The following is a 13,934-nucleotide window of genomic DNA, read 5'->3' as shown; positions in this document are numbered from 1 at the left end:
ATGAAATAATTTTTTTTTTAAATCACTGAAGGCAGCAACAATCCTTAAAAATATCACATGGTGTTACTAAAGTTGATTATTTCTTATAACTGCAAGGGTTTACAAACTTCGGCTTGCCGAAGTAATCTTCTTTCTTGTATTTATTTAATTTTGAGTAAAGAAAAATTACCGAATATATACCAATCAGCTTTTGAACGGAGGCTGATATTTATTTGTTATTTATAATCATTGGCGTACTACTATTCTTTTCTTTTTATTAAAATTCGAGTGAAGGAAATAATACCAAGTATATAGCAATCAGCTTTGAAACGGAGCACGCTTGGCGGAGCGCTGGTATTATTTTGTTTCTATTTAATTCGACGGTTCTATAATCCAAAAATACTGACAAAAATAGTTTATCACGTTGGTAAGTGTAACCCTTTTTTTTTTTGTAAAAAGGGTTCTATCGTTTTTTGTAAAATGTGTGCTATCGCCTTTTTATCGCTCAGAAGTGACTAAGAAGTGACTTCTGGGCGGATGTAGAATTATCGCCCTTTTGATTGCAGGGATATGTCTATATATGAGTTAACACCCAAAATAATATTAAGACCATTGTATTAAGACTATTGTAAGTGGGTATAAGCACTGAAAAATGATGTCAGCAGTATGTTGTCAGTTTAAATGTTTTACAATAATAAATGAATTTTTTAATGAATCGTGAGTAGACGCCGTGAGTAAGCCCAAGGGAATATGCCAATAACAGGAAGTTTGGCGGTAGCCATTTTCAATTTTAAATTATAATGCAAATGGCAACAATTTAAGGATATTTGTTTCTAGCATAAAAGATGCAGGCGCTATAGTCTTTCACGAATTTTGAGCGTACGCTGCGCACGATGCCCAGGAATGCTCTAACTACTATAGTTTCCGAGATCTCAAAATTTATACGGACGGACGGACATGGCTAGATCGACTCGGCTACGGATCCTGATCAAGAATATATATAATTTATGGGGTCGGAAACGCTGCCGTGTATCTGTTACATACTTTTCGTCGAATCTAGTATACCCTTTTACTCTGCGAGTAACGGGTATAATAAGATGACCATTGTTGTCGCAGAAGCAAAAAAAATTGTTTTAATAAAGCATCCAAATGACGTGACTAATTCAATAACTAATAACTCTGTGTACTTGTAGCTTTAGCTTTACTTTTCGTCGAATCTAGTTTACCCTTTACTCTGCGATTAACGGGTATAAAAAATATCAGAATACCATAAGCTTGCGTAGCAAACTAACTAAGTTGTATTTGGACATTTTTTTTTCGTGGTCCACAGATAAAATAAGTGAGAACGCTATAATCGACTATCTCGACTATTAGATACACATTAGTCAGCTTTTAAATACAAAATTTAATTTAAAACTATTTTAAAATATTAATATGACCACATTAAAATTAGAATACTCTTTAAAAATCGCAAAAATAGCATTAGGCATGAGAGTTAATTGGAGATAATTTTATAAACTTAATAAACGTTATAAACTTTCGGTTCTTACACAACCTAATCGGAATTTGAATATTAAAATTTCTGTTGAAGAGAATTGAAGAGATAGAGGGGTGACGAAACAGAGAAATTCTGTTAATTATTTTATAAAATTAGTTATGCACGCACTGTGCCCTCTGGTTGGGCCGGCAGCGCTTTTCGATTTGCCGCGCAGCTTGACCTGCAACTATTACACACACATGCATCATTGCCTGGCTCTGACGTCATTGCAAGGGGGTAGGGTTTGTGGATGTTAGAGTGGGGAAGGCACATTTTTTTAGGTCAATCAATAGGTATTAAAAAGTCAATTACATTTCAGTTACAGCTTTTCGCGGAAGTGGGCGTGGAATCCAGCTGAAGTTCCTATTTTCGAACATTTATAGTTTCCAAGATCTTAGAGTTCATAGGACAGACCGTTATGGATAGATCGACTCGGCTAGTGATACTTTACAAGTCCCTGACAGAGTCCATAAGACTGTCGGAGAAGCAAATCGGGTTTCTCGAGTGACAGAGTTAGTAACATCGATCGTTCATATAACAACTATATGATATAGTCGTCCACTTTCAATAAAATTAAATTCGAGATTCAGAACCATTTATAAAATTTTATTTCCAAGCGTAGGAGGTTATTTGTACAAAACACCAAATACATAATTTGTTCATATTTTCCCACCAATTTTCCGATGGTTCCTTTGGCAGCTATATGATATAGTCGTCCGATTTTGATAAAATTTAATTCGAAATTCAGGTTATAAAATTATATTTCCAAGCATTTTAAAAAACAAAAAAATGTTTACTGATAATTTCTATGGGAGCTATAAGATATAATTGCCCGATCCGGCTGGTTCCGACATATATACTACCTGCAATAAAAAGAATACTTTTGGCCAAGTTTCAGGTCGAAAGAGCTCGAAAACGGACAGACAGACGGATGTCGCTAGATCAACTCGTCTAGTGATGCTGATCAAGAATATATATACTTTATGGGGTCGGAAACATCTCCTTCACTGCGTTTCAAACTTCTGACTGAAATCATTATACCCTCTGCAAGGGTATAAAAATGTAGAAAGTGTATTTATTTAGTAGATCATATATTACATTTTCGTCACAGAAGTTGATATCAGAACTTCTTTTTGTTGAAAGTGCGATCGTGACTATATTTTTTCCTAGTTAAGAGGTTAATTTGTTTGATAAACTAAACGTATTACTCAAATACCTGATCTTCAAAGGGTGGAAGTTATTAAAATTTGTTTTTCATTTTTCTAAATAAATTTTAAATATCTGAAGAATATTTCCGTTTTACATTTTATTTTATTGGGTTAACTTTAAAGCGCTTTTCCCATAACTCATGTTTTAAAAGTCGGTGCCCCTCATAACTTCAAAACTCCTTCACCGATTCTTTTGAAATTTTTGAACACTATTTCTGTACAACTTACATATTTTACAAGGTAAAGCTGTCGAGTTTTTTATTCTTCATTTTGGTTTTACAATAAATGAACCGATTTTTTTTTTTTAAATTGTGTTTTTCACCACAAAGTCTTCAAAAATATTAAAAAATTCGAATTAAAAAGAAAACTGCAGCGATACCGGGGGCAAACTATTATCTAACAAATTAACTTATATTGTTTGATTTCTAATGATGCAGCACGATTTATAAGGGGCACCGCAATTAAATTTTTTTGCGAGACCCTTCTGGGATATTGCTATATTTTGAATATTTATTTGTAAACATATGAAAAGACATTTTTTGAATGTCATCAGGAAAAAAAACACAAAAACATGGCTTTTTTTCGTATTTTTTGACCTTACATTTCATGTTTATATTTTTACATTTGTGATTTTCCTGAAACTTTTGTATGTATACAGTTGGGTATTTGCTAGTGCTGCATCCTGTAACAGCCTCTCCCACATACCCAGATTAGATTCTTATGGCCATAGGCATCCAGTAAGCGTGAGCGAGAAGAACTACTTTCTGCATTGTGTGTTCTTAGTAGAAATCAGACATATTGTTAGAAATTCTTTAAAATGGTATAACAAAAAATGGGTCCAACTTATAAAAAAATGTTTTTATGGGGCCCAAACCAAAATATTTTTAAAAATTTAATTTTTTTATTTTTAAGAAATTAAAAAAGTTAGTGTGTTTAAAAAAATATATTTCAAATGTTCAGGTTTCTAGATATTAAATGAAAAATACAGACAAAACGCCACTAGGTACTCAGCTACGAGTGCGATGGAATGTGATATGCTGGGAAGAGACTGTTCGCATTTAAACAACCGTTATTGCGCCGCCTCGATATTAGATATTGATAATCAAAACAAAATTTAAATTAACCTTTGAAAAATCTACGTTTTTAAAGATTAGAAAAGTTTTAGAATAAGCGTGTGGACCTTAGAAATAACATGCCACCTTGCTGACCTTATGAATCTCTTTTATAGATTAGGAGACCTCAGCGTTCATAAACCGTTTACAGGAAATGTGCTTTGTAACTAATTTGGACTGCGTGTTTGTGTCCAAAGTAACACCATTTACTCAACCAAAAGATTCATATCATCTTGACTTCAAGGTCTCAATCGATACTAGTGCCTTTTTAGAAGAAAAAAAACCACTAATCTTTTAAAACTTACATAATTTTTGTTAAAGGGATTTTGAAAATAACCCGTTCAAACAGACGTCATTTAACCTGACATTATGAAAGCATTTGACTCTTCTGTTAACGGAATTTTTATGATTCCTTGTTGATCTCCGCGTTACCTCCGGGGTCTTTATTTTTTTATTATGTTAAATGACGCATGCAGTATAAAGATACCCGTTGCCAGTCTGACTCACAATTCGATCATAATTCATTCTCGCCTTTTAATGTATGCATATTATGTTGAATGACGCATGCAGTACAAAGATACCTCTTGCCAGTCTGACTCACAATTACTTTTGTATTCTGGTCAGCTGCTTGTGGTCGAATTTGACACTCAGCTCGGGCTGTGAATTTATCGAGACCATATTAACACTGATATGCATTATGAAACATTTGTGAAAATTTTTTTAAATGTTGGGAGTTTCCCAAAGAATACTACAACCACACTATACAAAAACCTATCGATCAGATCAGACTGTCAATACATTAAAAAGGAATCCAATTCGTTTGGAATATAAAATAATCAGCGGTTTACATGTAGACAATACACCGATTTCCACGTTACTTGAGTTTGACATTAATTTATTTTCCAAACAACTGTGACGAAATAACCATACATATACACAAACATATAAAAATGCACCAACAAATTAAAACCAAAACAAAACTCAGCAAGGAGGTACCGGTACATCCATATCAAGCGTAAGCTTATCCCACAGAAAAACGCGGTAGGTAACAACTATAAAATAAACCGTGTCCAATTAAAAAAAAAAAACCCAGGAGATCCAACAACAATAGATTTGAGCTTCTAGCAGAACGTGAATCAGAACAGGCTCAGGAGACCCAACTGAAACAGGAGAACATCTCGAACGCCCTGGTCAATAAAATTGTTACGCTGAACGGGTTGGAAACTTTCATGTTGTTCCGGTCACAAATGGGGATATTCATGAAAACAAGTATCAGACCAAATCTGTAGAACATTTCCGAGCTGTATCCAAATTCCTGGAGAAAGCTTTTTTGCTAGCTACTACAAGCCCGACAGTTATCGATGCTTTCAAGGAAAGGGGCTGAATGAAGTGCACCCCATTTATAACCTACAATACTTATTACAACGAAGAATTAACGTGGAACGGCCACACGTATCGTACAGATGGTAAATCCCACGGCAGAACCGGCATCCTAATCAGGGAACGCATCATGCACCACTTTCACCAAAGGCATGCAACTCATTATTTGAAAGCCACTTATATCAAAGTGCAATGGAAACCTCACCATAGCCGGTGTCTAATGCCCTCCTCGCTTTACAATTTCTGAACGACAATTCATGGATTTTTACAGCTTTCTTGGGGATAACACCTTGTGACTCCCAAAGGAAGGCAATTATACAATGCAATCATAATACAGAACAACAAATTTTTCTGTCTCCCCTGGCAGCTCCATGTACTGGCCAACAGACCCCAGGAAAGTTCCAGACCTAATAGGCTTTGTGGTGGCAAAAAACATTCCCCGCAATATAATAAGCTCCGAAGAGCTTTCGGACCTTTCGCCAGACCATTCGCCAGTGCCAATAACTCTTGTTCAAAGCACACAGACTAGATCTATAGTCCCCTCATTCTGACGTCGCACAGAATCAACTAGCTAAAATACAAAACGTATGTAAGCTCACAAGGCTCTTGAATAAGTATTTGTGAAGGCAGCCACTATCTCAATAGCCCAAGGCAGGGACGTGTAAGCCAACTATTTCAAAACTAATCTGACAATTTAACGGCTAGTCCTAGAAAATATAGGCCTGCGACGTACTGGCGAACAAACAGATCGCCGTCATCAAAACAATTTCTTAAGGAAACCACTCGTACACTAAATCGAGCTCTAAAGCAAGAAAAAGAAATGCACATCTGCGGTACAGATTTGTGGCTCACCCAAATCTGAGCTCTCCAAATGAAACAGTCACGTCGATAAATTCATCTGGCAGCTGGGCCCGCAGAAGCGAAGATAGAGCCGAAGCTTTTGCTTCACATCTAAGAAACGTCTTCCAGCCGAACACTGCCTTTGGTTCACTTGTCCTACCACAAATCGAATCTAAATCTATTCCCCTACCAACATTCTTTCAGCCAAAGGAGATAGCGAAAGTCATTGGGGAACTGAAACCGAAAAAGGCACCTGGCGATGACCAAATAACCCCAAAAGTGTTAATTGAACTTCCAAACTCTGCCATTGAGGTTATTTGTAAGCTCTTCAATGGGATCATAACTCTCGGCTACTATCCGAAAAAAAGGAAATTATCTATTATCATTATGATACCGAAAACCGGAAAATACCACACAATTCCGTCATCCTACAGACCAATTAGTTTATTTTCGTGTCTGTCTAAGTTGTTCGAAAAATGCCTTCTTACTCGCATAATAACATATCTTGAAGCACACAATGTTATCCCTGCTCATCTTTTTCGCTTTCGTCAAAACCATGGAGGAATGGAACAAGTTAACAGAATAACATTAGATCTCAGCTTTTGAGCATCGGGAATACTATAGCGCAATATTCTAAGATGTATCTCAAGCCTTCGATCGAGTATGGCTTGGCAAAAATCAAAACACACTTACCTGAATACACTCACAAGCTTCTTAAGCAACAACATCCGACTACTACATTATAAAAGCTGCAGTCCCGCAAGGAAGCGCGGATTTCTGATTGGCGGATTTAAATAAATGAACGAAAATGTAATCACATAACTCTTAAACTCAACTGGCAAACATGGCCTCTCCTATCATTGAATAATACGCAGATTCCCCAAGCCACTTATTGTTATTATCCAAAGGGAGAAAATTCAATAAATAAAAAGCAAAGCATTAAAAAAAAGTTTTAAGGCTATCGAGCTGAAAGTCCTTTTTCTTTAGCAAGTAGTATATAAGTCGGAAGCCGTATTGAACAACTGAATTTCACAGGTTCCATAGAAAATTTCGGCAAATAAATTTTTTTTAAATTATATCTTAGATGTTTTTTTTAAGAAATAACCTCCCACGCGAGAGGTCGCTTAAGTTCGACTGGGCGGGAAAAGCATTCAAATTCCTGAAGCAGATAGAATGGTCCTCCTACATATATGTCTTGAATTTAGACGTGACTCTTCGAGCGATGCCGGAAGTGAAGTGGTTCATTGCCAATAACAAACAATGGAAAACTTGGGGGGAGTTAATAGATAGCTTTCACACATACTTTCTGCCAAGAGACTTCTTCACCTGTCTGGCGGATCGGGTCAGGCCACGGAATCAGGACTTCAGCGACTCGTTTAAAGAATACATGATCGACATTTAGACGATGGTGAGGCCCCTTAATTATTCTTCGAAAGAGACCTTAGAATCATCAAGGGCGTACAAAGTGTCGAAACCAATTCCTGTTGTTCTGTTGGGTGTGCGGAAATGCCCATCGATCTCAGCCGAAGGTAGGCAAGCGGGGATCGCAGGATACTTCCAAACTTCCGTAAGCTGATCGAGGAGGAGCAGCAGTTGTATGCAGCGGTGACGATTGGGAAAGGCACGTTCAAAGTTACATTCGACAACGGGTCAACAGCAAGCTTTATTAGCAAAGAACTGGTTAACAACCTGGCGGCCCTCTGAAAAAATTACGACGATAAAACGGCAAGTTAGGTTGGCAGATGGATGATGCGGCGGAATCGATGAACAGCTGGAGGTGGAAATCGCATTCGTAAACAAGCTACTACCAGGGGTAGTGGATTGGGGTGGAACTGTCTCTGAGCTTTCCCATTTTGATGGCTAAAAATAAGACGTCCAAGTGGAGACTATGCGTCGACTTCAGGCAAATCAATATCAAGTCCATAAAGAATGCCTACCCGATGCTTCGAATAAATTATATTCTACACCAATTGAGGGAAGCACAGTACATCAGCAGTATGAACCTGAAGGTTGGGTTGCAGTGGTTTATTCCAGTGGAAAGTAATTTGGACTTCAGACGGCGACAAACGCTTTGTACCTGTCTTCGCAAAAATAGAAGGCATTCGAAGGGATAAAGGCAAGAATATTTGCAGACCCCGTTCTAGCACCATTTATCATGCAAACGGACGCGAGGAGAAAGAGGCGAAAAGGTAAAACTCAAGCCATATCTAGAAGGTTACCACTTTAGGGAAGTAACCGACCATATGGCGGTGAAGTGGCTCAACTGCATGAAAATCTCTTCAGGAAGGATCGGCGGCGGAAGCTTCTGCGGCAAGCAGCTGGATTCATGAAACGCGCGAAAAGATACGGACCCAGCCGCAAAAGTAACCGGACTTCGTGATTGCGGGTGACATTCTATACGGGAATATACCTCATAAAGTGGGCAGTGCGGATGTTGCAACATGGGAGATGTGCGTCCCGAAGCTCTACGGGAAAAGGTGCTACAGAAAAACCACGACATACCGCCTGCTGGTCACGTAGGAAGCCGAAGGACAATGGAGCGTCTGGCTACTACTACCGCTACTACTGTCCAGGAATGCATAGAGACGCCCAAGCCCACGTGAGAGGATGCGAGACATGCATGAGATTCAAGCCGAATCAGATGAAGGCGGCTAGCAAAATGCTGAAGCAAGTGCCAGAGGAACCATGGCCTGTGCCGCGTTCAAAGCACGGCGGAATCCCTAATGAACAAACTACCAACTTAAACCCCAGAGGAGAAGGCCAGCAAACTCAGTGAAATCTTCGATATTATACGGCGGTATCTAGAGTGAGAGTCTTAGGATCAGGCTAGGCATTATAACTTAATGAGAAGGCTATGGACGCCAGCGGTGGGCGACGTCGTGTGGTCCAAGGGACACCGTTTATAAAAAGGGTACTCAGAAAAATTGACCTCAAGATACGACGGCCCCTACCAAGTCATAGACTTTTCTTCACCAGTTATCTGCAAAAAAACGGCACGTGAACACAAAGAAAGAGTGGACCATCCAAGTATGCGAGCGGAATCAGCAACAAGCAGGCACAACATCAAGGATTCTAAGGATTCTCAAGAGATTTTGCGAAAAGACTCCAAGGGTAGCTCAAGTAGACTTTCAAGGATGTTTGTGCCTAAGCGAAGTAGGCAGTTCTAGGTCACGCCGCGGAACAAGGGGGTTATAGTGAGCGGCTGGTCGCTGGCACGGGGACGCTTTGATGGCAGGACGATCGCGTCACGACGATAGACACAGAGGCGCGCAAGGAAATACACAAAAGGGAGCAGACCAAGGCGTCCAAAGACACGATTGGGACTGATCGCAAAACAGGCACCAGCAGAAGAAAATGAGTCCGAAGGAAATATCGAGACTGATCAAAGAGGAAGGCTCGGAACCAAAGGGTCGTATTTAACGAAAACTATTAGGCAACATGAGTTCTCCAGAGACCAAAAGCGAAGCACGCAGGATGATGGCTTCTCACCAGCGGTCTAGCTCTTGGCAACGATGTTCGACAGACTGGTCTCGCCGCGGATAGCAGGGCAAGGCGGTCATTAGCTTCGAAAGCGACGTTGAGTTGGTAGAGGAACTGCCGAGGCGATGGTGCGTCACAATTCGAGTGGGCCAGTAAGAAGCCGCCCCGTTTTCATGTCGTGGTCATGGCAGCGGCTACGTTGGTTTACCTACGTTGGTTTACCTCCACAAGAAATGGCAGAAGAGCGGGCGGCTTTGCCTTCGCACTGGATGCTTGTGTGGCCACCCACTTAGTTAACGCACGAGCAACCACATCAACGGCCAGATCAACAACAAAGACCGGTGGGACACCACGTCCGGGACTCCGACGACAGCGCCAGCTGCAAACCCGTGGAAGCAGTCCGAAGTGTCCGTGATTGTTGCATGAACGAAGTTGACGCGAACTTGTCGGCGCCGGAAGGACAGCGGTGGCGCGAGACCGCGGAGCGCCCGACAGGGCGGCAGACGCAGCGTGCGCATAAGGAGAGAAGGGCGATCGTTCCGTGTTTGAACAGCAACAAAAAATTAAAAACAAAATTCAAGTTTAAGAACCAGCATACAGCTGGGGAACGTGGATGGAAACAGGGGAAAAGGGGAGGGCATACACCATCATCCTGAAAAAGTTTAATGCAAGTAGCAGAAAAACAAATACCACAGTACTTACCTGTTGCGAAGCATATGCGATGTCCTTTCCGCACTCACCCTCGAGTGTTGCAGGCGTGGAGCCATATTCAGCCGGCTAAGGACAAGTAAAAATAGGAGAAAAAAACGAAAGAGAAAGGAGTAAAGAAAGTCCCGCTGGGTTATCGAAAGCCTATGGGTTTCGGTGCTCAATGGGAGCATAGAGTATATCGGCGCCGAGGGAATCAGCAGCAGCATCGCAAAGACTCAAAGGCTATGATAATCTAGGAAATGACTGAGAACAAGAGCGAGTTGTTTTAAATGTTTGCCAAAGAAAGGGGGGTATGGGAGGAGTTGAATAACTTCACACAAATCCTAGCAGCAAAAACCACCGCGGCGAATAAGCTTGAAGAATATTAGAGTTTGGAGACCAAGGTTGGAGAACAAGATAGTTTGGATTCCAAAGATGGCGATCGTGAAAATTTGGAAACCAATGATGAAGAACGTGAGAGTTTGGAGACCAAGGATGACCAAGACCACATCTCGGAGAGGAGAGATTCAGCGGGCCGTGCGTAAAAGAGAAATAACGATTCCCAAAGGCCCCATATAAAGCCGCAGGGTGCTGGCAGCTGAATCATAAGTCGAGATAATAAAGTGAACAGTCAGTGAACCAAGTAAACTACAAGGAAACCACAACTATTCGAGTCGGGAGCAGCGTTGTGGGAGCTTACAGGAGGCAATATCGTTACGTCGACATGTTCGGGATTAGGATACCTCCAAATTTGGCGTGTCCCGGCAAGTGGACACTGAGCAGGTCGTGGCGCGATAAGCCAGAAGGAAGAGGTGCTCACTTTGCTTCTACGCCTAGTGTAAACGAACGATCCACCCTAGCCACGCCCTTTCGCTAACTGTCCGCGCCGTTCCTGCGGGGCTCGATCTGCCTGGCGTAGCCGTCGTGATGTGGTGGCTGGTTTGCCGCTGACTATTTCCTGGGCACTGCTTCTGTGTCTGCTGGCTGCGCGGCTGGTCGCGTCGAAGCCGTGGGGCTCTGCTGGACATCTCCAGTCGAAACGGTACCGATCGACCGCTCTCTCTTCAGGCTCGTTATACACAGGGACACCATTTTCCGGGACTTCACGAGTCAGAGGTGAAAGTGGAAAACACTAACCGAATTAAAACATTCTTCTGTATATATTTTTTCACCGAAAATGCAACATTAATAGTTTGTAATTCATTATATCGAATTTAAAATTTCTGCATTTGGGCTTTTCCATTGTTTTTAGTACACTTTTTTTATATTACTTTAACTTTGACCACAACGGATAGTCCCATCAGTAGTTTAGCTGCTTGAAGTGGTAGAGCCACCGATCTAAATGTAGGGAGTGAAATCAAATTAAATAATTTTAAGAAGTGGCACTCAGTAATTTAACAAGTCCCAAAAAGTTAGTATAGGATTATTTGATAGAAATTGAGATACACTCTGCATTTGTGGAACGAGTATTTCTGCCACCGTTTTTATAAATCTAAAAACAACGTCTAATAAATATAGGTTTTTCCTAGGCAAAATCAAATAAAATTTTTTTTATCAAAAACGTTTATAGATTGTGTTTGCACTGAAAAAAAGTGGCCTTTACTCTTCGTGTTTGGTAAAACAATGAAGGAGAAAAAGCAACTGAGCTGCAAACACCACCGCCGCGAAATCATACTATATTGAAGTGGTATCGAAAGTCTCGGTGAGTGTACATGCGATGAGACGTCGCCGACACTCACAGTCCCTGCCTCTCCTCCGTTTTGAGCGACTTCAGCACCTTGTCCATATCATCCTTGGTACTGAGAGTACCGTTCCGATTTACAAAGTGCGGGAACACGTTTGAAACGGAGTTCCATGTCTAAATTCTCTTTATCTCCCATCTTGGTCTTCAAACTCTTTCGCACATTGGGTGCATTAGCAGTTTTTTGGAGACGCAATCACCCGCCCGTGCGTCTTAATTTTATCTTTCGCAGGAGATTATCAGCGGGCTTCAAACTATCCTTGTCGCGGGAACACCGAGAAGTACATCTCATTGCGGGAGCGCTTGTACAGCGAGCCGTAATTTTTATCGATGGTAAAGTGGCCTAGTTACAGTTGGACTCCGTAAACTCAGCGATATCCACAACACTTGCAAACATCACCGTTAGCAAGATATGATTTGAACCATAACGAAGGAAGACGTACATCTATTGCATCCATGAGGAAGCTTCACCGATCAACATCAAAATATAGATAAAAAACCAAGAGCATTGATGCGTGCTCTGGAAGGTGACAACCTCACTAATCCGGGAAGGGAAGATTACACAGGAGTGAGTACAGTGAGTGGAATGAAGATGGCGAAAAAATTAAAATAAATAAAAAAATTATTGCAACAAGCCTATAGTGAATGAATTAATCAGTGCTCCCGACTAGCTATTTTTTGTCCATAGCGTATGCGAGAGCTTAGGAGGTCCCTGAAGAAACAAAATTGACACAGAAGCACACTGTGTCTAGCATAGGACGGGTAAAACTTTAAATATGGATAATATGAAATAAAATACAAAGATTAAAAGAAGAGTAAAAAAATAAATAACGGGTGGTGAAAAAAAGTAAAACAAAAAAATGTATGCAGTCGAGGGTGGGAGCTGTATTGCACAGTACCATATTCGGACGAAATGTATATGTACAAAAGGGCACACTTATAATAATCAAGAACAAATTATAATATAATATAAACAATTTCACGAGTATTTAAGTAGTATTAGCACTTCACAAATAAAAGTACTAATCAAAATAATTACAGAAACATTTTCATTCCAAGGACACTCGAGGACAGGATCCACCCTTAAGAAAGAGAAAAAAATCGTACGAGGAAATGGCTTTGAATGCATTCATATCGGCATTAGAAGGCCCGATAGGGATTAAAAACTGGAATATGAACATAGCAGATATTTCAAACGCGTACAAAATAGTTATCAATGAAAAGAATGTATGCATACCGGAAGTAGGGAATCAGGAAGTGGCAAGCCAATACCAGACGGAATAGACTAAGGACCAGCAGGGACTTAGAGAGAGGTCAAAATGGGCGAGACCCAAAATACGGTGACTCAGAAAACAACTAGTGTTTGTTCTCAATAGCAGTAGGTTGGCAACGGACACCCACCTCTTGAAAAACCTTTCTCGATAGGGCTTTGGCCTTGCATATCCAATTAAAAATACTGACAAACGGAACAGAATCTATAGACAGAGTTACGAATGTGCATCTTATTAGAATAAACAGGGAAGAAATTCTAAATGAAAAAACAAAAATCAGAATCGTTGGAAATGAAACAACCACAATAATCAGCGAAACCGAAGACAGATATTTATTCCAATTTTCCCCGAACAGCGTAGAACAAAGTACAGGGGACGACACCATTAGACAGTTGTCGACATAGATGACTGACAGCTGCGTACACCACTAACTAGTCTAAAATTGCATTTAGAGGAGTACAGACCAACAAAACTATTCACTATAGAAGGGAGTTCAAAAAGAGTGGTGTCACTCCCCGCAGACCTTAAGGTTGCGATTTTAATATTTGCATACAAAGTTAGCACCGGTGGTGAAGATTTCGGAAGAACTGTACAAAGCGATAGATGGACAGATCCTTATGGAAGTGAAATTACAACGAAGAGGACTAACACATATTTTAAGAAACACACCTTGTAGTTAGGAAATTCAAGCAGAAA

At 40.4% G+C, this 13,934-nt stretch overlaps 1 protein-coding gene across 43 annotated transcripts in view; it reads left to right on the top strand.

Moving 5' to 3' along the window:
* The window catches only part of LOC108032711 (meiosis regulator and mRNA stability factor 1), a 430,692-nt gene that overhangs the window by 147,254 nt on the left and 269,504 nt on the right, over window positions 1–13,934 (top strand). For 3 of the 43 annotated variants that reach the window (XM_050890069.1, XM_050890062.1, XM_050890064.1), the window contains one exon: window positions 12,200–12,535. The exons of the other annotated variants lie outside the window; for them this stretch is intronic. The gene's annotated coding sequence lies outside the window, so the exon portion shown is untranslated. The remainder of the gene's footprint in view (window positions 1–12,199; window positions 12,536–13,934) is intronic. 43 annotated transcript variants of the gene reach the window in all.

This window comes from Drosophila biarmipes, unplaced genomic scaffold (assembly GCF_025231255.1).
Source record: "Drosophila biarmipes strain raj3 unplaced genomic scaffold, RU_DBia_V1.1 ptg000015l, whole genome shotgun sequence".
Classification (NCBI taxonomy): Eukaryota; Metazoa; Arthropoda; class Insecta; order Diptera; family Drosophilidae; genus Drosophila; species Drosophila biarmipes.
The sequence above is the reverse complement of the archived record's forward strand: the minus strand, read 5'-3'. Positions and strand labels throughout refer to the sequence as shown.